We start from the raw sequence: 26,960 nt of genomic DNA, 5'->3' as shown, positions 1-26,960 counted from the left end.
TAATATTTTCTCCTTGACCTGGGAACTCTGGAATTTGGCTATAATATTCCTAGGAGTTTTCCTTTCAGGATCTCATTCAGGAAGTGATTGGTGGATTCTTTCAATTTCTATTTTGACCTCTGGTTCTAGAATATCAGGGCAGTTTTCCTTGATAATTTCTTGAAAGATGATGTCTAGGCTCTTGTTTTGATCATGGCTTTCAGGTAGTCCAATAATTTTTAAATTCTCTCTCCTAGATCTATTTTCCAGGTCAGTTGTTCTTCCAATGAGATATTTCACATTGTCTTCTCTTTTTTTTTTTTCATTTTTTTGGTTTTGTTTTATAGTTTCTTGATTTCTCAAAGAGTCATTAGCTTCCATTTGCTCCATTCCAATTTTGAAGGAATTATTTTCTCCAGTGAGCTTTTGGACCTCCGTTTCCATTTGGTCAATTATGTTTTTTAAGCCATTCTTCTCCTCATTGGCTTTTTGGACCTCTTTTTTTTTCAGATTTGGGTTAATCTATTTTTTAAGGTTATTTTCTTCAGTATTTTTTTTGGGTCTCTAAAAGAGAGTATTGACTCGTTTTTCATGATTTTCTTGCATCACTCTCATTTCTCTTACCAATTTTTCCTCTACTTCTCTTACTTGCTTTTCAAAATCCTTTTTGAGCTCTTCCATGGACTGACACCAATTCAAATCTTTCTTGGAGGCTTTGCATGTAGGAGCTTTGACTTTGTTGTCTTCTTCTGGTTACATGTTTTGATCTTCTTTGTCACCAAAGTAAGATAATATAATCTGTTTTTCTCCCCCTCTGTTTGCTCGTGTTCCCATCCAATTACTTGACTTTTTAACTCTTCGTTAAAGTAAGGCTCTGCTTCCAATGTGGAGGGTGTACAGTCCCAAGCTTCAGGGGTTTGTGCAGCCATTTTTGGATATATTTATAAATTTTCGGTTTTTCTAAAGTGGTATGATCAAGGGCGAGTTGTTTACTCCTTTCCTGGCCTGTGCTTTGGTCCATGAGTAACCACAAGCATTCTTTTCTGCCTTGGAACTGTGAGGAGGATTCTCTCTCCACTGCTGCCACAAGCCCCAGCACACTAGCACTCCTCCTCACCACCCAGGTCTGGGACCCAGATCCAAGCACAGGCAAAGTAAAAGAATCCTGCTTCAGCACCAGCAAAGAGATCCCTTAAATGCCCCTGTGATCAGCAGTTCAATCCCCACACCGTCTGTGGGCCGAGAGTTCTGGAAGCAGCCACCAAGCTCTACCCTGGGGCTGTACCTGGACTAGGGCCAGACTGTGCTCCTCTCTCACCCAGGTCCAACAGACCTTTTCTACTGACTTTCTAAGTTGCCTTTGGCATTTGTGGGTTGAGAAATCTGGAAACCACTACAGCTGCCTATGATTCAGTTGCCTGAGGCAGGCTCTAGGTTTGCTGGGGCCCCATCTTTGTGGCCCATGCTAAACTACCCTCCTGTCCTAGCCAGGCACAACAGACCTTTCCCATCAACCATCCAGGTTTTCTTGGGCTGGAAATGTGTTTCACTGTTTTTTTGTTTGTTTGTTTGTTTGTTTTTTTGTGGGGTTTGCTACTCTAGAATTTGTTTAGAGTCATTTTTTACAGGTATTTGGAGGGGTTTGGGGGAGAGCTCAAGCAAGTCACAGCTTTTGCTCTACCATCTTGGCTCTGCCCCCTTCTTCACTACTTTTATTTTTTTAACAGAACATTAGTATTCCATTGCATTTTTATACCATAATTTGTTCAGCCATTCCCCAACTGATGGGCACCCCCTCAGATGTCCATTCTTTGTCACTACATAAAGAAAAAAATATATTTTTGTACATCCTCAGAGTTTGTTTTGCTTAAAGCTAACTGTAAAAATATGGAACACTTCATGATTTACCTGTCACCCTTGTGCAGGGATTATGCTAATGTTCTCTATATCTTTCTGATTTTAGTATGTGCACTACTGAAATGAGTACCTAATGATCTTTTAATTGCAAATCTGATAGACGTTTCTCAGTCCTCATACCTCTAGGCTTCTCTGATGCATTTGACTCTGTTGTCATCCTCTACTCTCTACTCTTACTCACATATCCAGTCAATTGATAAACCTTGTCATTCTTATCTCTACAACATCTCTTGATTATGCCCTCATTGCTCCATTTACACAGTTACCATCTTAGTTAGCTCAGGCTCCCATAACATCTCAATTAGATTATTCCAATAGCCTCCTAATTGCTTTCCATGCTTCAAATTTCCCCCACACCAATCTATCTTCTCTTCTACCTCTTTCATAATTTCCTAAAGAATAGGTCTGACCGTATTATCCTACCTACTCAGTCTAGTGGCTACCTATTTTGCCTCTAAGATTAAAAGAAAAAAAAAACAAACATCATCTGTTTGGCCATCAAATCTCTTCAGGACCCAGACCTTTCCCACCTTACTAGTCTTTTTAGACATTACTCCCTTCCATTTATGCTACATTCTAAGCCTGCTATCAGATCTACTGTAACTGTCCCCAGGCCATAGTAAGTAAAGCAATTTCTATCTGAGTTTCTGGGATACACATCTAGAAACACTCACATCATGGTGAGCTAGATACCTTTAGTTAGTCCTTCTGTCACCTCCCTAGTTGATAGTTGGGGAAAAACAAATGTGTTGAGGATTTTTAGTTTTAAGGTACGTGCTTTAGTATGAATTGTGTTTGTGAATATGAATTAATAATTGGTACCATTAGTTTCCTATGCAATAACACAAAGGGCTTTTGGCAGCCTGCCAAGAGGAGAGTTATATGAAATAACTTCATCCGAAAAAAACATACTAATTCTTTGTCCATAATCTCTGGGGGAAAAAAAAGACAAAAATTGAAGAGAGGCAAAAGACTTTCCATGAAAGCCTGTCCTGGCTCCTTTATGAAACTAATCTGAGGCTTTTGAACTTTCTTAAGTATCTCCCAATCCTTCAAAATGATTAGATACTGCTTCTGTGGATTTACCTTTGAATCTCCTGGTGTTTGAATTTCTTTTCATTTTTTCTCCCTCATTCAAACATGAAAAGGTTGAAGATAACACTTTGAATACAGCTTAGGAAAGTCTAAAGAACTAAATACATTTCTCTTCGCCCCATATCCCATATTAGAGGAGGCCCTTTCCTTTCTCATCTTCCTGCTTGCTAATATATCAACAAACATTCAATAAATATCTACTCTGTTCCCCCTCATTATATTAAGCACTAAAGACATAAACACAAGAAGGAAATAGGGCCCACCCTCACAAAGCTGATATTCTACTTAGGGAGACAACATGTAAACACATAAATATATATACATGACATGCAAAAAAAAAATGTCATGGGTGGTGAGGAAAGGACTCATGTGGAAATGTGGAAGGGGATGCTTAAGCTGAACATCGAACGAAACAAGGAGGAAAGCAGGAATGCATTCCAGTCATGGGGTAGAGCCAGCCAAAAGGCTCTGGAAGTGGAGCAACCTGTTAGGAAGAAAAAGGTTGATCTGTCTACAATGCAGAGTGTGAGAGTAACATATGAGAGCAACACATAACAAGGATGGAAATTTAGGCAGGCTCAGGTTGTGAAGGGCTTTAAAAGTCAAATGTGTGTTTAGATGTGATCTTAAAGGTAATAGGAAGCTACTGGAGTTTATTGCTGCATCACTAGGCTTGGCTTAGAAGACTGAAGTGGACATCTAGAGATGAATGGCAGTGTAAGTCAAACTGGCCCCCAAATAAAATTGGGAAATTGGGGAAACATTACTTTGGGCCTTTTGGTCTTCTCACTTTCTATAGTTTCCTTCTCCTTCAAGGGCTTCTTATCCTCAAGTCCCCTACCCTATCCTTCCTAGCAAAACTTTCTCCCAGAAAAGGATCCAAGGAAAGTATAAATAGCAATATCAGAGACTGGTGAGGTTTCAATGTTACCTTTCCCAGGGGCAGTTGCATTTTAACAAAAGACAAAGCCGCAGGCCAAAACAGAACTAAATCCCACATGCTTAAGTCTCAGACATTAGCAACCTAGAGGAAGAGTTGCATACTTTGAGGTTGGTGGGATGAGGAAACTTCCCAGCATTACTGAACAAATTACATGTAGGCATAATTCCTCCTAAGAATAAGACTGGTCTCTGATTATCTTACTGAGTAACTGCAGAAATGGCTGGGGAGGGTAATATTAACAATAGCATTTGTGATCTCTGTTTTTCGAAGCCCTTGACAACCCTCTAAATCCAAATTCAGAAAAGTTGCAGTGAGAAATCTATCAAATCCACAACAGAAAGGAAAAGCATAGGTTATTCTTTGCCTTTAAACCATTTTCCTCCCCTTTGTTTTCAAATCCTATCCCCTGAAGGGTTGGGGTCCCTAAGCCATTCACAATAGGCACTTCATTGTCTAGTCACCTCTAAGAGCTTCTCAGAAAGGTTGGGTAAAGGGTGAGGGATGAGACCACCTGACCATTAAACTCATCTTGGCTCTACTTTATCATGCTTGAGATTATCTTATGTATTGACAGCTACATTCTAATAATGTGCATCTCCAAATGCTCTTAGGAGTATGGTATTTCCATAATCTATACAACTAAAAAAAAATCCCACTGGGTCAGTGACTCTGTGGGAGCTGTGATCCTAAGGACATTCTAAGATAGCATGCAAGGCATTAAAAGTTTTTAGGGTTTCAGAGGGAGAGAAACATTACTTGAGTGTCTACTCAAGCATACACACTTTTCAAGCTTGAAGCTAGTCTCTGTGAGAGAGAGGCTGCTGTGTTTGCTCCCGTGCTTGGAACCTGTTGTGCCACAAAGTCAGAGACTGATGGGGCTCTTGGCTTTTCAAATGGCGACAGAAGCCCCAGCATCAATAACCCAGCAGTTCTATAATTCCAGTCTGTCATCCTCTGTAAGAATCAAGCACTAAGCATCTTAAATGTGGGCAGAGAGCTGAGAAAAACAGCATGATCCAGATGTATCAAACCCACTCCCTTCCTCCACTAATCTCCTTATCTCCTATCAACTTATGCACCCTCCAGCACCCCTTTTTACCTTCCCTCCCCCTTAATTTAATTCTTTCCATGGGAGGCTGTTTCAGCAGAAGCCCTCTGAGTTTATTGTTTATGTTCTCCTAGTCTTAGGGAATGTGGATTATAAGCAGAAGATGCTAATGTCTATGAAAAAGTTGGTATTTGCCTTGAGAACCCAAGCTTTTGTGAGCTCAAGAATGAAAGATGACATAGTCGATAGGGCACTTGACTTAAAGTCAGGAAAACCCGAGTTCAAATCCCACTTCAGATACTTATTAACTATTTGACATTGAGCCAATCATTTAGTGTCTTTGTGCCTAAGTTTCCTTATTTGTAAAATAAGGAAGGTTGGATTTAATAGCTTCTAAGATGCTTTCCAACCTATTACCCCATGGATGCAATGCAATGATTGGAGAATATAATGGTCAAGACTTTGGAAAACTGTGATATAGTAGAAAGACTGCTGGATTTGGAATCAGAAGACCTGACTACACATCATAACTCTGCCAGGTATTGTTGGTCTTATTTTAAGCAAGACACTGAAAAGTCTCTGGTCCTTAACTTTCTCATCAAAAGAAATGAACACCTTGGCTGGAGGACCTCAACAGACATTCTGAGTCCTTAAATCTATGATCCTTTTAAACAATGATAACTGACATTCACACAACACTTTATAGTCTACAACATTCTTTGAGCAGAAGAAACTACATAAGAAAGGTATAAGTAGGTATTCCTATGCCCATTTTACAGATGAAGAGATTAAGGGTCACATTTAATATTTCTGAACCTAACAAGGGTGAATCGACTTGTTTAAAATTTTACCCTGAACTCAGATATTGACTAACAGTCTTATGACCCTTCCATTACAACTTGCTGGATCTTCTTTGAAAAAAGGAAAGAGAGAGAGAGAGAGAGAAGAGGAGAGAGAGAGAGAGAGAGAGAAGAGAGAGAGAGAGAGAGAGAGAGAGAGAGAGAAGGAAAGAAGGAAGAAAAATTGAGAAAGATTGTGTCACAATTTTATCTATTTACTATTGCAGACAACACAGAGAAACTCTTAGCCTATAGGTTCTTCTTCACAAATTGATATGGCATATAGGAGGGTCATCCAGATGGTAAGACTAGAAGCCATACTATCTATGTTAGGACAAATTAGCAATATTAAGTTATTTAGGATGGGAAAAGAGAAGACAGTAGTAAAATGCTAGTTTATTCAAATATTTGAAGAGCTATCTTTTGTGAAGGCGAAGTGGATAGAGTGTCCGACTTGAAGATAGGAAAACTCATCTTCCGGAGTTCAAATCTGGCCTCAAACACTTACTACCCATGTGACTCTGGGCAAGTCACCTAACCCTGTTTGCCTCAGTTCCGTAGCTGTAAAATGAGCTGGACCTCCAGTATCTTTGCCAAGAAAACTCCAAATGGGGTCCAGAAGAGTTAGACCCGCCTGAAACAACTCAACAATAACAACAACCTATGCAAGAGTAGGGTCATATATTTATAGGTAGGAGGAACCTTAGAAAGTATCTAGTCCATCTACACACTCCCAATTTTTCAAATGAGATGGTACCTGAGGAAAAGTAAAGGTCATAAGGCATTTAAGTATCTGAAGTAGGATTTGAACTCTAGTCTTCCTGACACTAAGACCAATGCATGACTCTCTTAGATTTATTTTATTTGGTCTCAGTGGGGAGAAGCAGGACCAATGTATAGAAGTTATAGGGAGACTGATTTTGGTTCAATATGAAAATAATATAATACTCGGGTTTTTATTTTTAGTCCAGATTTCTTATTTCATTGGCACAAAAAAATTCCCTGCAAGAAAACCATCTCTATCAGGAGAAACTAACAAATGATAGTCAATTTATAGTTCTTAGAAAATTGCTTGAAGCAATGGGAAGTTAAGGAACTTTCCCAGAGTTACCCAGAAGGTAATGTGTCAGAGGCATCATCTGAACCAAGACCTTTGGGACCTTGCCAAGTTCTCTATGTCCCACATCACACTTTCACTCCCTCAAAGAGGTCAAAGAATGGAAAGTCTAACGTTGAGGGTGTTATGTTTAACAACACTGGATGTCTTCAAGTAGGTAAAAGATGACCATTTCCTTGGTGTGTTACACGTGTCATTCATGATTGGAGTAAGGATTAGAGTTTTTTAAATCAATTTCTTTCTTAAGAAAAGTTTGTTGTTGATTGATTATCAACCTTCCATATGTTCAGTGACGGTGGGTTGTTTTTTTTTCTTCTTTCGAAACATGTTCAGAATCTATCTAAAGGCCACAAACATTGGTCATTTACACAGAAACTCTGATTTATGGTACTTATTAAATAATATCTCATTCTCTTAGGTCCATATTATTATAATTAGATGCAATAAAATGATCAATTCTTCAGCAACTGGCATGTATTTATGCTTTAAAATCTTTCTACAATTCCAAGTAACAATACTCTATATTGTTGGGGTCAAATTACCAGTTTCCCAGAAAACACACCATAAACCTGCACCTTTGGGGGCAGCTAGGTGGCACAGTGGATAGAACACCAGCCCTGAAGTTAGGAGACGTGAGTTCAAATCCAGCCTCAGACCAAACACTTGACACTTACTAGCTGTGTGACCCTGGGCAAGTTACTTAACCCTAATTGCCTAAAACACAAACAAAAAACCTTCACCTTTATCCAGTAGCCACCTCCAAGAATTTAGGCAATGCTTTCAACTACTCAACCATACCTAATTGTGAGCTTTCCCAACTATAATAGATACCTTCCTTTTATTAAGTCTTGAACCCCACTTTTACACAAAGGTATGGTTTTGGAAGTTGCTTATCAAAAGCCTTGGAGGTTTTGAATAATTCTCCCACTCAGTTTCCTAAAAGTAATTCTTGAATACTAGAGAGAGGAAAAGTAAAGACAAAAAGTAAGATCTGTCCCAACTTCCAGACTTGTGGGTAGCATATTCTTGAGTGGAATACCTTCCAGATATTAGAACAAGAAAGCACACCAGCATTTATAAACATTACATATGAACTTAGTGTTCCAGCCAACTTGTCGTTGCCTGGTATTACTGAAATTCAAAAGCAGGAAAGACTTTAGGCTGTAAGAGAGATGGTAAAGGGGAATAACCCTAGTAGGGAAAAATCCCTAACTGAGAAATATATGCTAAGACTGGTGCAGCAAGAACCACCTGTTTCCTGATACACACGGAAAACTACAGAATTGTCACTCTATAGTGAACAGAAAAGCAAATCTTTGACATGGGGGTATGGCCTTGCTGGACAAAAAAAAAAATCAAAGCCAATTGAGAGAGAAAGTAAGAACCACTTCTCCAGACCAGAAAAGAGTCTCAGACTCTGTTTTGTTTTTTGTTTGTTTATTTTAATAAAATTTCAAACACTGCATTTGTGGTGATGAAAAGGCATGGAAAACCTTAAAAGGAGCCAAGTATTCCAAAGGGAATAGGTGAGGATGGAGAGAGAACATTCCAGGAATGGGGGGGAGAGGACATACTGAAAAGACATAGAGACAGGAGATGGAATATTGTATGTGGGAAAAAAAATAGGAAAGTTTGTCTAGAATTCAAGGAGCCTGTAAGGATCAGTGGTGGGTCACCAGACTAGAAATAAAGGTTGTAGTCAGATGGTAAAGGGTTTAAATGTAAAAGAGTTTGCATTTCACTGGAGGAGCAAGAAAATGCTAAAGGAGCTTTAAGTGGCATGGTGTGACTTATGCTTGAAAAATATTTTCTTGGCAGATGTGAAAATAAATGGGAGAGGAGACAGTCTAGAGGCAGGAAGCCCCACAAGAAGTCTATTGCAGAAGTCCAAGTGAGGGGTTCTGATGGCCTGAACCTAGGATTACTGAGGTATGAATAAAGAGAAGGGTTTTGGTACATGCCGAAGAATAAGAATGACAGGATTTGTCAACTGAATGGTGTGTGATTGAGCCTGTTGCTACCGAATCCTAGGTTGAAAAACTGGGTGATTAGGACAGTGGTGGCAGCAATATAAGACCAGGTAAATTAAGAAACAAAATGTTTAATTTTAGGCATATTTAGAGATGTTAATAAGACACGTGGGTAGAGATATTCCAGGAGGCAGTTGGAAATATGGGTCAAAAGCTCACTAGTTAGATGAAGGCTCTATATGGAGACTTAGGAGTCGTCCAGGAGATTTAGGAGACATTCAGATATATAAGGTCCCCCAAGAGAGAATATACAGAAAGAAAGGTAGAGGCCCCAGGGCAGAAGAGGGAGTGATCGAAAGTGTCAAAAGCTGTATAGAGAAATTAAGATCAAGACTGAGAAAAGACCACTAGATTTCACAATAAATTAGAGCTTCCATCAGGTTATAGGAATTTGAGAGGTCAAGACAAGAGGATAAAGATAATGAGTTTAGGGGCAGCTAGGTGGTGCAGTGGATAGAGCTCCATCCTTGGAGTCAGGAGGACTTGAGTTCAAATCTGGCCTCAAACACTTAACATTTACTAGCTATGTGACCCTGGGCAAGTCACTTAACCCCGACTGCCTCACCAAAAAGCAAAAAAAAAAAAGTGTGCGTGTGTGTGTGTCTCTCACACACACACACACACACACACACACACACACACACACACACAATGAGTCTAGCCTGTTTTTTTTTTCCCTAGTAACTTCATGAGATGCTAGGGTTAAGTAAATTATTTTTCAGAATTGACAAAATCTACCCATGTTTGTAGGTAGCTGGGAAGAAGCCAGTGATGGAAGAAAGATTAAAAATTGGGGAGAAAAAAGGGTTGACAGGGCAAGTTCCTGGAGGAAATGGGAAAATATTCAGAAAATAATGAGAAAAAAAATTAGAATTAGAAAATTTTGTGGATCTCCATGTTGGGTTTTCAGTACCTGATGTTTTGAACTAATTTTAAAAAGCCACTCTCAAAATACTGATACGTCCGCTAGCCAAAAGCTCATCTGTCCACTTAAATGATGAATGTTGTCACTGGCTTTGGGTTATATATTAATGAAGGTCAGCAGCCCCAGACTTTTTTTCTATTCCAAAATATTTCAACAGTTCATAACTGGAGGAACTATTATGATCTGGTCATCACTGTTTTAATACCTTGAACAATGATTAAATCACAACATAACCTCAGTAAGAAAGCAACACTTCAATCTGGTTTTTGGCCTACTGCTTGGAACTTGAGTGTTGAATCAAAGGCTAAGGAAGTAGCATATGGTTTTTCAGCAGGTCAATGATTTGATAAATGGTCCTCCCCTGGGCTTGGAAAGCATTGTCTGTAGATTAATAGTTACTGAAATGAACTGCCTGTGTGAGGGTTTGTTCACATGGATAAAGGGAAATTACTATATTTAAAGGCCAAACTGAAAAAAAAAAAACCAAGGGTAGCAAGTTCACATTTCAACTGCAGGAATCCTATTCTTTGTAATTATGATGTCATCTGTTTTGATGCCCTTAATTGCTCTGTAAGAGGAGAAGTGGTAGAGATCAATGATGAGGACAAGAGAGACTGGATAAATGAAGAGACTATATCCGAAAGGCATAGGAGGAACTTCATTGCTAGATTAGAAATTGATATGTGCTGGAGCACACTGAATATATTTGCATGTGATTTTACTTTTTAATTGGCTGATACACGCATGGACTAAAAGAGAGAAGAAAATTAACCTCTCATGAGAAAGGTCTGCAATAAGGGGACTTAAAGAATACAAATAGACTGGAATCCAATTTAAAATATGCACATAATAAGTATGATTTTCTTTGGTGTCTATCACAGGAAAGGGGTACATATTTCTACACATATATATGTGTATAAATGTATCAATATCTTTTAAATTATGTATTTTATAGGCATTTATTATCCTTCTCTTTCACTTCTACCTTCCAATTTTACAACCACAATAATAACAAAAGTAAAACCCTCATAATATGCATAGTCCAGAAAAACACGTTCCTACATTGGCCATGTCATTTTAAGTCCCTTACTTCTCCGGCAAGAGGTGAGCAGTATGGTTCATCTTCATTTTTCTGGACTTGTGATTTATCATTGCATAGATAAGAGCTACAAATTCTTTCAAAATTATTTTCCTCTTTAATGTTATTGTTATTGCATAAATTGTTCTCCTAATTTTCTTCAATTTACTCTGCTTCAATTCATAGAGGTCTTTCCAGTTTCCTATGAAAATATAGCTATAGACATCGCTCTACCTTCTACTGTCAATCTATGTGTCTCACTAGATCATTTCTCTCTGCATCTGCTGCCTTACCTGGTTTCAATGTCACAGAACAAGATGTCACTCCCAGGATAAGCTCATTACTTCTAACCTCCCCAACATGCTGCTAACACAAGTCTTCATTGGCCCCCCCCCCCCCCCCACCTTAGTCTCCTCTCCTTGCTGACTGAAGGGTTGCAGGGTGAGGTACCAAAAACCTCCCAATGCTTTCATCTGTAGAGGGCAGAAGAAGAAATTTTCAGCTCACTCTACTTTGTATTTGCTGTTCTACCTGGTTTCAACTCTATGGAACAAGAGGCTTCCGCACCCAATACACCATGGTGTCCTGTTTCTCCTCACCGCCACAGCTTTCCTGATTCCCTTGTATACTGTCTCCCTCATTTAGACTGTAAGCTCTTTTGAGGGCAGGGACTGCCCTTTTTTAAAATTAATTGTATCCCCAGCCTCAGCATAGTAACTGGCATGTAGTAGGTGTTTAATAAATGTTATTGGATAAGATTGGATCTATCAGATATATATCTATTCATCTATCTATCTATCTATCTATCTATCTATCTATCTATCTTTCTATCTATTTATCTATCTGGGCACTATACTGTTTTGATATATTTCTTCCTAAAAGTAGTAGCTGAGCTATCCTGATATAACTATATTTTATTATTATTTTTCCTTATACAAGGAAGAGTTCAGTAAAACAAAACTATTTCCAGGCTCCTTAGAATGACCTATTGGTACAAAGCTTTCTATATTGAGTTACAAAGGATTATACATAACAAATGATTTGCCTATGGCACCTAATCTGTGCTATTTACATCACATTCCAGAAAGAGTGGAGGGCTAAGCTAAATAATAGATTTATGTTTTGGGTCCTTCCCAGTCTCAAAAATCCAAATTACTCTCATCAGATTCTCAAAGCACTCTTCCCTCCCAGGTAAGTAACACCAAACACATGGTTCCAGAAACTTGGAGGAAAAGAATGAGGATGCTGCTTGGGTGACCTTCATTATTGATTTCACAATACTTTTTTTTTTCTTTTTAACTTGTGAATTGACTACAGGAACTCCATGACCAACACTTTCAGCTACTGCTTCTAGGAATGAGATATTTAGCACCTAAGGTGGGGAATGGGATATTTAGCATTTCAAAGAGGCAACTGGATTTAGGGCTGGGGCTGGAGTCAGGAAATCCAGAGGTCAAATCAATCAAGGAACACTAGCCGTATGACCACAGTGAAGTCACTCAATTTGACTGAGTTTCTTCAATTGTAAAACAGAGAAAATATAGCAGCTACCTCCTTGCTTGTTGTGAGGAAAGAATGAGATAATATTTGTTTTAAAAAAGTATTTAGCATAGTACCTGGTCATATTAGGCCCTATATAAATGCTAATCCCCATCTTCTTCAAATCAAACATGAATGATGTAGTCTATTTACTTCATAGACAACTAGAGTTGGAATAATCTCAGTGGTCATCAGATCTAACCCTTGCAGAACCATGAATCACTCTACAATATCACTGATAGTTGGTCATCCAACTGCCATACTGCCATACTCACAAAGAAGCCACATAAAACAGTGATATACAATTGAAATTTAAGAATTGTAGAAACTAGAGTTGAAATGAACTTTAAAGATAACTTAGTTTGACTATGTCCCATATGTAAGAATCCCTTCTACAGGATGCCTAACCAATGGCCATCCAGTCTTTATTGCTTTCTTCCCATAGGGAAAGAGGAATCTTTTTTTTTTCCTCCCATTCTTGGATAGATCTATTTATTAGGATGTTCTTCGCTGTCATGTGACTTCCACCCAATGGTCCTAGTACTGTAATTCAGAGCAAGAGGAAAGTCTATTTCTCTAGCCATACCATCTGCCTTTAAAGTATTGCCAGCTAATCACGTCCTCAAATCATCTCTTCTCTAGTCTAAATATTTTCATTTATTTCTTTCATCCGTCATAGGGCACAAGTTCCAGACCATTTTTGCCATTTTGTTTATCCTTCTCAAGAGTGCACACAGCCAATTATTCTGTTCTGTTGGGTACCTCTGAAATCATGATTCTGTCATCCACCATATATTATTGCTCCCAGTTTAGCATCATTCATAAATTTGACAAGCAGGCCTTCTTCATTTGAATCAGTAATAAAAATGTTTACTTTCAATTCAAAGCACATGCTTTACCCTTGGTAAGTCAATAATGGTCACAGTAGCTTACACTTAATATTGTAGATGCTCAATACATATTTGTTGTAAGAAGTAGTTACTCTATGAATGTGAAGGAGACAACAATTGTTATACCAATAATAAAAAGTAATTCACATTTACATAAGTACTTTAGAATTTACAAAGCACTTTTCTCACAAAAAAAAACAAATAAAAACAAACAAACAAACATGAGACAGGTGTGGATAGTACTGATAGTAAATGATAGTAAAAACAATGATAGTAAAGATTTATCAAAAGATAACTCCCATATATACACTGGAGTATCAATGAAAGGGTACAAATATTTATTAAGCACCTGTTATGTGCTATGTACTATGTCAAGTGCTTTACAAGTATTATCTCATGCATTACCCGCAATGACCCTGAAAGGTAGGTGCTATTATTATCTCTATTTTACAACTGACAAAACTTAGGCACATAAAAGCTAAGTGACTTCCCTAAGGTTATAATGCTGGGAAACTCCTGAGACTGAATTTGAACTCAGGTCTTCCTGATTCTGCCTGAGTCCAGGCCTAGCATTCTATCCCCTGCACCATGCTGCTGGTATGAACTAGATGCTCTCTGTGGTCCCTTCCCAATCTGACTTTCTGTGCCTCTAATCGTGGATCTGTTCTAAGTGGAATAAACATCCATCTGAGTGACATGACAGGGATCACTCCATTAGCATGAAGACACACAATGACTTTTACTACAGTTGTTATCCTGATTTGAAACCCTTGCTGATGCAGTTCTCCCTACCTTGGAGGCCGTTCCTATTCTTATTAAACTGTTAGAAACCTGATCATCCTTCCAGACTTCATTTTCTATATGAAATTTCCTGTGAAAAGACCAGTCCTTTGGTGAACTCTTCCTCCTTGAAACTCCTGTAGCCTCTGTCTGTACCATTACTTGGGTATCCATCCCATACTATCTTGGAGTCAGGAAGATCTGGGTTCAGTTCCTGCCATGGATGCTTACTAGCTTGCACAATCATTGGTAAGTCACTTAATTTCTATATCCCTAAGTTTACTGATCAGTAAAATAGGGATGATAATTGAAATGCCTAGCTCACAAAGTTGTTGTGAGAATCAAAGTAAACAGCCTATATAAAGCATTTTGGAAACAATAGTGCTATAAAAATGCAATTCTTGTTAACATTATTGTTATTTTCAATTAAACTGTGACATATTTGCAGTTCGTAGAATTTTCTCCAATGAAACTACAAGCACTTTGTGAGTAGGTGTGATATTTGGGCCTCTGTTGGCCTGCACACCCAGTGGTACCCATGATTCATTGAAAAGCAAAGTATCCTCGCAGTGCTCAGTACCACAGGAGGAACAGGCCCAACTGAGATGCTCTTTAAGTGGCCCTGGGCAGTTAGGAAGTAGCACAGAGGCACTTGAGCACTTGAAGGGAAACTGAAAAGGACTGAGAGGCTGGGCAACCATTTCATAATTTTTTGCCTAGAGCAGGTCCCCATTAAAATCATAGAATTTTAAACTTTAAAGTGATCTATTAATAATTAGTTTAAATGCATCATTTGATGAATGAGGAAATCATGGCTCAGAGGGGAAGTAACTTTTCCACAGTCTAATACAGGCATCGAGAATGAAAGGCAGAGCAATTTTTAAGAATTTGTTTCTATCTGATCTGACATTTAGTAATGTTAAAAATAGTATTGTACATAGATTAATGTGTATATATGTGTATGTGTGTGTGTGTATGTGTTCATGTGTACCCCAAATTCCATGGTACTCTACATCTCTCTGTAGTCATAGGATGATATGAGATATATCTCGGTGTGTGTGTGTGTGTGTGTGTGTGTGTGTGTGTGTATGACATATCTCATACCTGTAGATGTACACACATTATTGTTGTTTAGCTGTTTGTCAGTCATGTCTGACTCTTTGTGACCCCATCTGGGGTTTTCTTGGCAAAGATACTGGAGCAGTTCATCATTCCTTCTCCACCTCATTTTACACACAAGGACACTGAGGCAAACAGTGTCAAGTGACTTGCCCAGCGTTACTCAGCTAATTCGTGTCTGAGGACTAATTTGAACTCATGAAGATAAGTCTTCATGACTCCAGGCTTAGCACTCTATCCACTACTCCACCATACATGTGTGTGTGTATACACATGTGTGCACATAATTCAGTGGTACGAATTTGAGATTTTTTACTTAAATTAACTTGCTTTTATTAATAAACTTTATTCTGGTGAGATACAGCTTATAATAATGAATAGAATATTGAACATAAGTTTAGTAAGATCAGAGTTTGAATTCCACAGTGGCTATTTACTACATGGCTGTCTAGCCCTCAAATTTCTTGTCTTTAAGAAAACATTTACCATTTTGAATAAAGCAGCTATCAGCTGCATCCCTTGTCCACCACAGTCCTGAAGATGTGTGAAAAAATGGATTCAGAAGAAGATAGGGGAAAAGGAGTTTCTATAAAAGTTCTTAATCTTTAAATGCTTGACTGAAAAACAAAAGGAAAAGAACTTAGACAGGTGGCTTTACCTAATGCAATGAAGAGAGCCAGAATTTGCAAGGCTTCATAATACATGTGCCTGAGCTCTAGCATTATATTGCAATCTAATGACTATTACACAAATCAATCACTTTTCAATTTTGACTTCCTCTTATAATAGACAATAAGCTAAAATGACAGTGGGCTTCATCTCTGCCACAATAGCAGCAATCAGGTGAGGAGGACATGCTGGGTTCTAGTATGCCCTTTTCTCCTGGAGTAGGGGAATTCAAGTATGTCATTCATTCATTCACCAAACATTTATTATTCTCCTACTGTGTGCCAGGAACTGTGCAAGGTTCTTTACAATCTTGATTGTCTCTTATAAGCTGCCATTTGGAACTCAAATAATCTATGTACATTTACATTAAACATTAAGGCCAGAACATATATACACATCAGGCAGCTTAATATGCATCACTCTCTTTAGCTGTCCATTGAACGAAAAACCACAACTACTCCAAAACAGTTTCAAGGGGCCACGTACCTCAGCAATGTGTATCCATCAATGTGTCACTACTGGCTTTGAACAAATGTTTTCAAATGTGAGGCACCATAGTTCCTTCTATGATTAAAGACCCTCTCCTTTCCACTGTCATCCTGAAATCTTCATTATAATATTACCACACACTAAGTCATAAGTACATTTGCTACTTATGAGAAATGTACATTTCTTTACATTTCTAGATTGCATCTTCTGTCTTGTTAAAGCCTGTCACTCATTTCCCTATACTTGTTACAGCTTTCTTTCCATCAAATTTTGGATGGATATCATGCAAAGACATGAAAAGATTCCCCCTAAGTTTGTTCACTCTGGTAACTGTTGAAGATGCTTGAAGGCATACAAATCTAGAGAAGAGAGCTGGAGCAATGGCAGGAGAACTCCACAGACATGAGACAAAGGAGCCAGGCTGGAGGATTCATCACTTCCCACTTGTCTTCACACTATTTTCCAAACAGCAAAAAGACTGCTAGCTGGGCACCACAATCAGTCAAACAGGACTGCTACAAACTAATACGAGCCATTTTTATTTTTAACAATGGGGAAATTAGCTGTTCAGTTGTGATAAGATCAGCTGGAGCCTACTTCAAAGGATACAGACCACATTTATAAATATGTGCAATTGCTGATTTTTTCTCCCAGGACTGAGGCTTTTCCAGAGCTGTTTGTAAGAAAACTACCAAATAAATCTAAAAAATAAAGAAAGCACATACCCAACCTTCGCAGTACATAAACTCTATTCATTGAAGGATGGCCAGGTCTTCTGACAGCCTAAAACCCCAGAGCACTTTGTGGCTCTCTGTATTCAATTATCATACCTTGCATTATGGATTTTTATGTTCAAATTCATGTCTCATCTCCCTAGTAGACTATAAGTTTCATGAGGACAAGGGTCATATCTCATCCTAAACTCTATACCTTCATTACACAATGATCTTTTTTATACTAGGCTATTGATAAACATTTGTTGAATTGACACTATAACTTAGACATCTAATTGGCATCCCAGGGGCCTAAAAGAATGAAACTACCAGATACGTCAGACTTATTTAAGCTCTGGGAATTTGAGGTTGTCACACAGCTAGCTACATAAGAGTAGGGATGTAATTTGGTCCTGAAATAGCAAAAGGAGTAAGGGTACCTTAAACTCACCATCATGGGCTCTTGCTATATAATTCATACACAAATGTGGCAAGCACACAGCACATTATAGGCCCAGAGCATTAAGGCCGATTCTCTACAGTAAGTAGGGTGCTCATTGTAAATCCTTATGGGCCCCAGATGGGTAATTGACAAGTTTAGCCAGCTTAGACAATCTCATGTAGCCATACAGAAGCACCATTGAATAGTAGAACAAGCACTGTTTCTGGAGTCAGAGGGCCTGGGTTCAAATTATACCTCCAAGGCCAACTACTAGAGTGACCTTGAGCCCTGCCTCTCTCTGCCTCAGTTTACTCATTTATAAAATGAGGTTACAATATGTGGCCTCAAAGGTTCCTTCAAGCTCCAGAAGGTCCCATTTGTTATTCTGTGATAAGAAAGGCCTGATGAATCATCTAGCACAATCTTTACATTTTAAAGATTATCTCTCTCTCTCTCTCACACACACACACATACACACACACATACAAATACACACACTCACTCACTGAAGCCAAGAGATAGGAAGTGATTTGCCCAAAGCCACGCAACTAGTTAATGGAAGAGCCTCAAATGCTCACTCAAAGCCCTTCTAAAGTTCTAACTCTTAGAATGCCTAGGTTTTTTTTTTCAAAGCTCAGCTGACCTTTTACAGGAAGCTGTTTTCCTAATCCCCACAGTTGTTGCACCAAGGCCTCATGAAATTACTTTGTGCTTACTTTTCACGTGTATATTTTTCTGAATGTCCGTAAATGTTTGTCTCCCCCAATAGAATATAAGTTCTTTGAGAGCAGGGCTTGTCTTAGGAGGTTATATCGGTTTTCATGCCATTCAGGGCTCTTGGTAGAGTCTTTCAAAGGGTGTATGCATTTTTCAAACAGATGGATTAGTTCAAGCATCAACAGATATAAAAGTACACAAGATTTGCTTAAGTTGCAGAGCTGATTACAAAACCATATTAAATGTTTCTCTAGGGGCATGAGAATAACAGAAGTTAAGTTATATATACTCCAGCATCAGTTATTGAAAGGAAATACAAATCACACTACGAATTTTAATTAGTCATGCTCCCAACAAATCATCCCATCTGCATTATTTAACCTCCAGGATAAAACTGAAATAAGATCTGGGACTTATGGTTCAATGAGCTTACTCCAAAGTTCCTATGTAGGAAATTTTTGAAGTGGCTTGGGAAGGAGGGGCAGTATTTTGTAGCAAAAGATTCTATTATGACATTGGACTAAAAAGTACCAGGAGTCTGAAAGAACTGGGTCCAAATCCTGTCTTAGATACTTACTAGTAGAGCAATGCTGGCAAACACTCCGGGCCTCATTTTCCTCATCAGTGGAATGAAGGAGTTGGACATGATGGCCTCATTGGCGCCTTCCAGCTCCAAATCTATGATCTGCAAGGGTGATGATTAACCCAGATACCCCACTGAAAGTAACTGACTGGAATCAAAATTCTTTGAAGGTGAGAACACACCTCAGTTAAATCAATCACGTAGATTATGAACTATGTGTGGACAAGGCTTAGACATCAGTAAATCAACGAAAAGGCATATCAATTATATATGACACAACTTCTGTTTGGACTGGCTAAAAGACTCGGCCACATCCAACATACCAGTTTAGAAAACAAGAGATTCCAGTTGTGGAGGAACAAAACTGCTATGGAAAAGGAATAGCTTGCTTGGGTGGGGAAGAGGGAAGAACAACTCAGATTTGACTTCCATTTTCTCCCTGCTTTTCCTGGTTCTCCAACTAGAGGAGGACTGTGTGAACTTAGGAAGATAAATGGATTTGCCCTTTCCTCAGCTTACCAGGAAAGCAAAGGCTGGCAACAGTGTTTAGATTTGGCAGCTGAGGACAGATTAGATGGAGTAAGGAAAGGTAGATCTAAGACTTTAGAAGAATCCCTGCAGAAAAACAAACAAACAAAAAACCCCAAACCAAAAACCCTATACCTAAGGTTAACATCTTGTGGATTTCAGTGCAAGGAACTCCCAGGATTTATGATCTTCTACAGCCTATTTTTTTTTTTAAGTTTGAATATACTTTCCCCAGATCTCAGTATGTTTTCTGGCTAAGTATGTCATAGAGTTTTGACATGTTTTATGCCAGCTATTCTAAATTTACAACCATCATAAATACCCCTTTCTAAAATAAATCAAGTATGACTGATGGACACCAAACTGATAATCATGGGGTATGTACACCAGTCAACACCTATGAACTATAGCATTTGAAGGAGAACTCGGGGCTACCCACAGAACCATGGGGGAAGATGTAGCACCTATGCTCTGGGGCCCCAGCCTGGCAGTGTGAGTTGGCACTGTGTGAATGGTTCTAGACGTTATCTATGTCATAGTTGTATGATCAAATTCTCATTTTGGATCAGAAGAAGAATAGTACTCCAATATAGAGTATCAAATTGAAATAGAAATGGATCTTTGTGCCTACATGTTAGCTTAGAAAACCACAAATTACTACTCTGTCTCCTGTGTTATATTTATTTTCATCTTCTAGTTACATTTTGATATAGTTCCTGCCACGCTGTTTCTTTTTTATTCAGAACTGGAAAGAACCTTTTAGATTGCCAACTCCCTCTCCCCTCCCTATAACTCCCCCACTCCACTGCCCCCTCCAGCACTCTATAGATGAGGAAACCAAAGTACAAAGGGGGTTAATGCTTTGCCCAGAGTCATATAGTTCATATGTATCTGAATCAGAATTTGAACCTAGGTCCTTCTGACTCCAAGTTCGGGATTGGAAGAGTAGATTTGTTTTGTTTTTTTTACTCAAAATCCAGAATTTTATACACAGTTGTGTTCCTGGTGGCTCTCCAGCTCTAAATTCTAGAATCATATCATTCACTTAGAGCAGGAACATAGTGTACTTCTATCTTTGTGTGTGGGGGGGTGGAGGGGATATGAAATTCTTTAGTGCAATAGTGGAGTTAACTAGCCTTCCTTATTTTCACTGCCTAAGCCTGAAGTAAAGACAGTAATGTAATTCAGCCATTTCCCTGAAGAATGCAGAACAGATTAATAAACATGAAGTGAAATGCTTGATTGTCTGTATTGCAAACTAGAATTTACGGGAAACTGGGCCTATCTAATGCACATGTTTGTGGAACCATATGGATAATTATAAATACTATTCATCAGCCAGACATTCCTGTAGGAAGACTTCAGTACTATATCATTGATTACTGGAAGATGTTTTGAAAGAAAAAAAATAAAAATAAGGGAAAACTAAGCATCCAGCTGAGGGCTTGAATTTCTCCCTCCCACATTATGACCAATATGATTCAGGATACACAAAACTTAATGTATCTAAAATAGAAATGTTGCTTTTATAAGATATCATTGGGCAGAAGTCTAAGTTTATTTAGATTTCTGTCATCATGCACTTTGGGCATGTTTGTCCTTAGTATGGAGATACCACCAAACAAAAACAAATATTTCCAACTGTTGTTTCAACCAGGTACTCAAAGTCAAAGATCTGGTCACAAAAGCTATTTAAACGCAAATCAGTGAGACTTGTTACATGTATGTCTATGAATCGGTGGGGAAAAAAGGCAAATCTAGTTCTTTTAATGTTATCCTTTTGGAGCATTTCACAATCATACCATACTTCTTAATTCCAAGGATTTCAGTGGCTACCCCGAGAGGACCTGTACACAAAAAAGAATGTCTTGCACAAATATGCTTGCCAAGTGGCCATCCACCCACTGCTTTACGATCCCCATTGAAAAGAATCTATTACTTCCCAAACAATTGATTCCACATTTGATAAAGCTCTAATTACTAAGAAACCTTTCCTGTTACCAGTCCTAAGTTTGCCTCTTTGCAATTTCCACTCTTTCTTCCTAGTTCTGTCTTCTAGATTTAATTTCTATTCCAGAAAACAGCCCTTCACCTATGACTTGAAGATAGCTTCCAAGACAGTCTCAATAGTGTCTGCTCTTCTCCAGACTAAACATCAGTAATTCCTTCAACTGATTCTGTTACAGCATGATCTGGAGGTTGTCCATAGATATACCATGGGTTATCAACGCCCTTCCTATATTATGATAACTCCAAACCGAACCCAATAGTCCATGCGTAGTCTAACCAGAATAGAGTACAAAGACCATCCCCTCCCTTATCCTGTACACTATCCTCTTCCTGAAGCCGTTTAAGTTAGCATGTATGCCACCATACTACACTGTTGATTCACTTTGCTACTATGGTTCACTAAAACCTATCTATTCTTAAAAAAAAAAAGGCATCTCTTATTTTTCTATCATCTTGAATCTTCTCCCACCCCCTAGCTAACCCCTATAACACAGAAAAAGCACACAGGAAATGGGGGGGAAGAGAGAAAAGTTAGGCAAAACTAACCAACATATTAACTAAATCCAACATTATATGCAGTGTTCCATATCCCTATTAACTTGCCACTGAGAAGGAAGGTCCTTTGGGGGCCAAGCCTGTTCATTAGAATTTTACAACATTCTCTTCTCATTTTTGGTGATGTTGTTGCTATTTCTGTACATATTGTTGTAGTCATTATGTATTATATTTTATGGTTCTCTTTACTTCATCTTGTATCACTTCATATACATATTCCCAAGGCCCTCTGCATTCTTTATATTTATCATTTCTTGCAATACCCTAATTTTTCACTATATTCATGAACCATCTCCAATCACTGTTCATCTAATCTGCTTCTAGTTCTTTGCTAAGACATAAAAAACTGCTATAAACCTTTTGGTACATATAGTAACTTTATTTCTATCTTTGACCTTCTTGGGCTATATGCATAGCACATGGATGTCGGGTTCAGAGGGCAAGGACAATTTAGTCACCTTCTTAATATAATTCCACATCCCTTTCCAAAATTGTCATAGCTTCTCAACATCATTAGTTTTGAAGTTCAAGGGATTTCAGCAGCCACCAACTGAGAATAACATCAGCATCAAAAACTGAAATGGAATGCTATAAAACTGTAATTATCATGCTTGGTCTCAAAGGAGCCTTTCTTTGAAGAAGAAGGGACTATGGGTGCAGAACATCGTATATAATGTTAGATTTGGCTGATATGTTGGCTAGTTTTGGAATAATTCACTGCTCAGTCAATAGGCACAGCAGTGATCCTGTCTTCTTCTGGCTTTCCCCAAACTGACTTCTCACTTAGGTTATCTTTGTTTCTGTGTCCTATTCAAAAGGAATGCTTCCTGGCAATGTCTGTCTTATCATGCTTATTGTTCAGCATTGTTCAGTTAAAAGATCTCTGGTTTCAGAGTCAAAGAACCTGGGTTCAAATTCTATTTCTGATACCTATTAGTTGTGGGACTTGAGACAAGAGGTTTTATTCCCCTGGAAATTGCAGGGATGCTCACCTATTGGGGAATGCCCAAGCACATTGTGGTATACAATTGTGATGACATACTACTGTGCTATAAGAAATGATGAGCTCAATGATCTTAGGAAAACATGGATAGACTTACATGAAATAATAAAGAAATAAATGAACAGAATTAAGAGAATGTTGTATATTTTAACAGTAATATTGTTTTAAGGACAATTTTGAGTGACTAAGTCACTTTGACTACTATAAATACCCAAATTAACTACAAAGGACCTATGAAGGAAGATGCTATCTGCACCCAGAGAAAGAACTGATAAATAGAAGTATGTGTTGAATGATTTTACATACACACACACACATATATATATATATATATATATATATATATATATATATATATATATATATATATATATATATATATATATATATTATTTGTATCTAATGGTAGCCATTTCTAGGGTAGGGGGAGGAAAGAAAAAAGGAAAAGAAGTTACATGATAACTTTATTATATATTTTAAAGAATAGCAAGTTGTAAATAACAGAGTTTTAGTTTCATGTGCAATCATCTTTTTTCCTATTCTGTTATGTTATGGAAATGCTTCCTTTAATCATAAAGTTCATAATAAAAGAAATAAAATTTTAAAAAGAAAATGAAGTACTATGTATATGCATACATATACATATATGTGTATATATATATATATATATATATATATATACATATATATACAGTTATACACATATAGCCTTTGTATTTCCTTCCACTTTTAGTTTTGTGATCCTATAATCCAATAACTTTTTAAATTTTTTTTGAATGATCATCTATTTTCTCTTTCTCCTACCTTTCCCTCCCCAAAGGAAAAAAAAAATAAACAAAATGAATTGCCACATTGGTCATGTTCAAGAATGTAGGTCTCATTCTGCATCTTGAGTCCATCAACTCTCTGACAACGAGTAGCATTTTTCATCATGGGTCCTCTGGAAGTATGGTTGGTCATTGTGGTGACTATAGTTATTAAGTCTTTCAAAGTTGTTTGTCTAAAATATTGTTGTTATTATATACATTATTCTTTCTCCTGGTTCTGTTCACTCCATTCCTTTATTCCTTTTTATTCCTTTTTTCCTTAATTCCTATTATGTCCCTATTAAATTTCATAGAATGATAGAGCCCTCCAACTAGAAAGGCCTTAAGGACTGTGAATCAAAACTACAAAAGGCTCTACACATCTAGGACCTAGAGAATGTGAAGTCAGGACTCAGACCAAAAAAGCCTAGCCCCAATGTCTAGCATCCAGAACTATTAGAGAACTCATGCTGATAGGCCCCTGAAATGCCAAATACCACCAACCTCCCTACTGAAAACCAGACCCATGAGGCCTAGGTCAATGCTGAACCTCCTTGGTCCAACCAAGGTGACTTGGTTTGCCTCCTTTAGGTATCATCATCTCAAGTGGGTTTAATGAATTGGCATTGAATGATATAATCATATTTTTTTGCTGAGCCAGATACTTTATCAGCCTATTTTCCTTGGCTCAGTCTACTCTACTTCCCTAGAATTTGGAGAGGAAGACTGCAGAAGCCAACAACATGCCTCTCTATTTTGGTTGCCCTAAAATGTCCAACAGCATGAGAACACTCTTTCCTTTCCATGGCACCACAGGAAGTATGAAAACCTTATCCAGACAAGAGCAGGCTCATGACTTCATGTGCTGAATCAGTGCAAAGCAAGAAAACAAACAAATAAACAAACCAACCTTTGAGCACATCTTCCCTAGATAGTCTAGAATTTCCTCCAAAAGTTTCAAATTATCAGACAAATCTGAACACTGGAGACTCAATAGCACTGGACTGTCAAAGCACAACAGACAAGCTGAAGACATTGGTTCAGTTAGGAGTGAAAAATCTTGGAAGGCAAACCAATCAAATTGAAGAAAACATATGCTAATAGTCTCCCTATTTGATTTGCTTACAGAAGTACTGGCCTTTGAAAACATTGTTTTTCCTTTTTAGGTAGTTCTTCATGACTAACTATACCTACAAGATCGACATTATATAGTATAAAGTATGAGTGCTCTTAGATTAAGACCTATTTTTATCTTCCAATTGTGAAACATAATCAAGTGATTAGTAGTTGAATAGATAGCTATGAGTAAGTAATAAGATTGAAAAATGTACCTTGATAATTCACATGATTCTGGCAATTTACTTACTGCCTCATAAGTCTGTATAATGCAAATGAGTGTAATGAAACAAACACATTGTTTTGAGAAATCTGTTGGTGACATCACTGTTAGCTTCTCAGATTTCAGCATTCTGCTTTCATTTTTGCAAAATCTGAAAACGTATATTTGATAAGGACAAATTTACAATTGCTTTCCAAATGGGGCATACTTTTTGAGATTTTTAAAGATTGAGATATTACAAAAAGAGTCTCCTTTTCTACATTTTGTCAGCTTAGCTTTTACTCTCTATCTCTGACATTCCTCCCCCAATCCTGCAATTTGGCTTTTTAAAAATAGAATTAGTCACTATAACAAGAACAATTCAATTTCATTTTCTAAATAACACAGTGAACATTAAGGCTGGGCTGGGAGGTTTCTGTTGGGTCCTCAGAAAGTATCCCAACTGTTTTTTTTTTCCTTATTAGTTAAATGATCCTAGTGGAAAAATCAATATGCTCACAAAGCCTGCTCTTTTCAATAAATAAATAACATGCATTACAGAGTACATTCATCCAATGCAGCCTATTCTTCTATTGAATGTCCCCTCCTCCCATTCTCAAGGTGGAGGGGGGTGGTGAGGCTCAACAGAAGGCTCACGCTTGAAGAGAATTACTGTCATTCAATGAAAATAGGTATTTAGGGACACAGATGTAGACACAGTATTTTTTTAGGGGAATATTGCACAATAAAGATACGTGTACATTCCTTATCCTTTCCCAAATTGTAAACTCTATGAGAGTAGCTACAATTTCTTCTCTAAACTCTGAATCTGTACACTTCGGTATTCCAGAATACCCCAGTATCAAGCACAATGTTCTATCTAGAACAAACACTTGATCAAAGTCTGTGGAATGAGGTTGTATTCTGGCATACAGAAATAATCATAATTATAAAAATAATCCACATTAGCATAGTGCTTTTCTCATAGCAAAGCTATGGTAGTTACTGCACGCATTATTATCCTTACTTTATGGACAAAGAAATTGATTCTCAAAGAAGGTAACTAGAAAAGTCACTGACTTCCATGGACCTCAGATGTCTCATCTATAAAATTAGGAGGTGGGAACGACTAGAATGACTAAATGACATTTGACCTTCCTTCCAGGTCCACCTCTATGATCCATGAGCACAAAGGTGGTGGTGGGTGTCTGAGGCTGGACTGAAAGTTGAGTGCCTTAACTCTAAACCAAGAGTTCTATCTGTTACACTGTCCTAGGAAGACAGGTTGGAATTCTCTCAAGGCTGGGTTTTAATTCAAGGCTAAGGTATTTGAATACCATGTGGCAGCCTTGTTTTGTTTTTTTGTTTTTTAGCTTGACTTACCTCTGATTTATGCAGCTAGTTATTGTCCTCCTTTGCATAAAGAAAATCTGCAATTGCTATAAACTTCTCTTTTTGATATTTGTGCTGGTTTGGAATTTTTACTGCCTGGGTTCATGCGTGTGATGGTCCACATTTTAGTAACAATTCCTAAATATAAATGCATTTAGAAAATGCCCACTTGACTTTAGTTTCAATGCCATATGTTTATACTTAATATAAATTTTAATTTGGACTTTTCCTCCCCCATGCTTAGAGAGTTTCATGTGTATAATGGAGCTTTAATAACTGCTGGATTATTTTTAAAGCCAGTACACATTTCTGTTGAGGGCTATCGCACAATTGTGGGATGTTTGAGATAGAAGGGGCCTTGAATGTCATTTAGTCATAGGATCATGCATAATAGTTTAAAACACCCAAGCAAATAAGCAAGTACTATTTGTTAAAT

At 37.8% G+C, this 26,960-nt stretch overlaps 1 protein-coding gene and 1 non-coding gene across 2 annotated transcripts in view; both read right to left on the bottom strand.

Annotated features, from left to right (window-relative positions):
- The window catches only part of GRM7 (glutamate metabotropic receptor 7), a 960,751-nt gene that overhangs the window by 286,247 nt on the left and 647,544 nt on the right, over positions 1-26,960 (bottom strand).
- On the bottom strand, positions 1,861-1,966 carry LOC144457252 (U6 spliceosomal RNA). Its single transcript, XR_013486577.1, has one exon. It is a non-coding gene; the product is annotated as a U6 spliceosomal RNA (small nuclear RNA).

This window comes from Phascolarctos cinereus, unplaced genomic scaffold (assembly GCF_003287225.1).
Source record: "Phascolarctos cinereus isolate Bilbo 61053 unplaced genomic scaffold, phaCin_HiC Scaffold_4;HRSCAF=312, whole genome shotgun sequence".
Classification (NCBI taxonomy): Eukaryota; Metazoa; Chordata; class Mammalia; order Diprotodontia; family Phascolarctidae; genus Phascolarctos; species Phascolarctos cinereus.
This window is presented reverse-complemented; position numbering and strand designations above follow the sequence as displayed.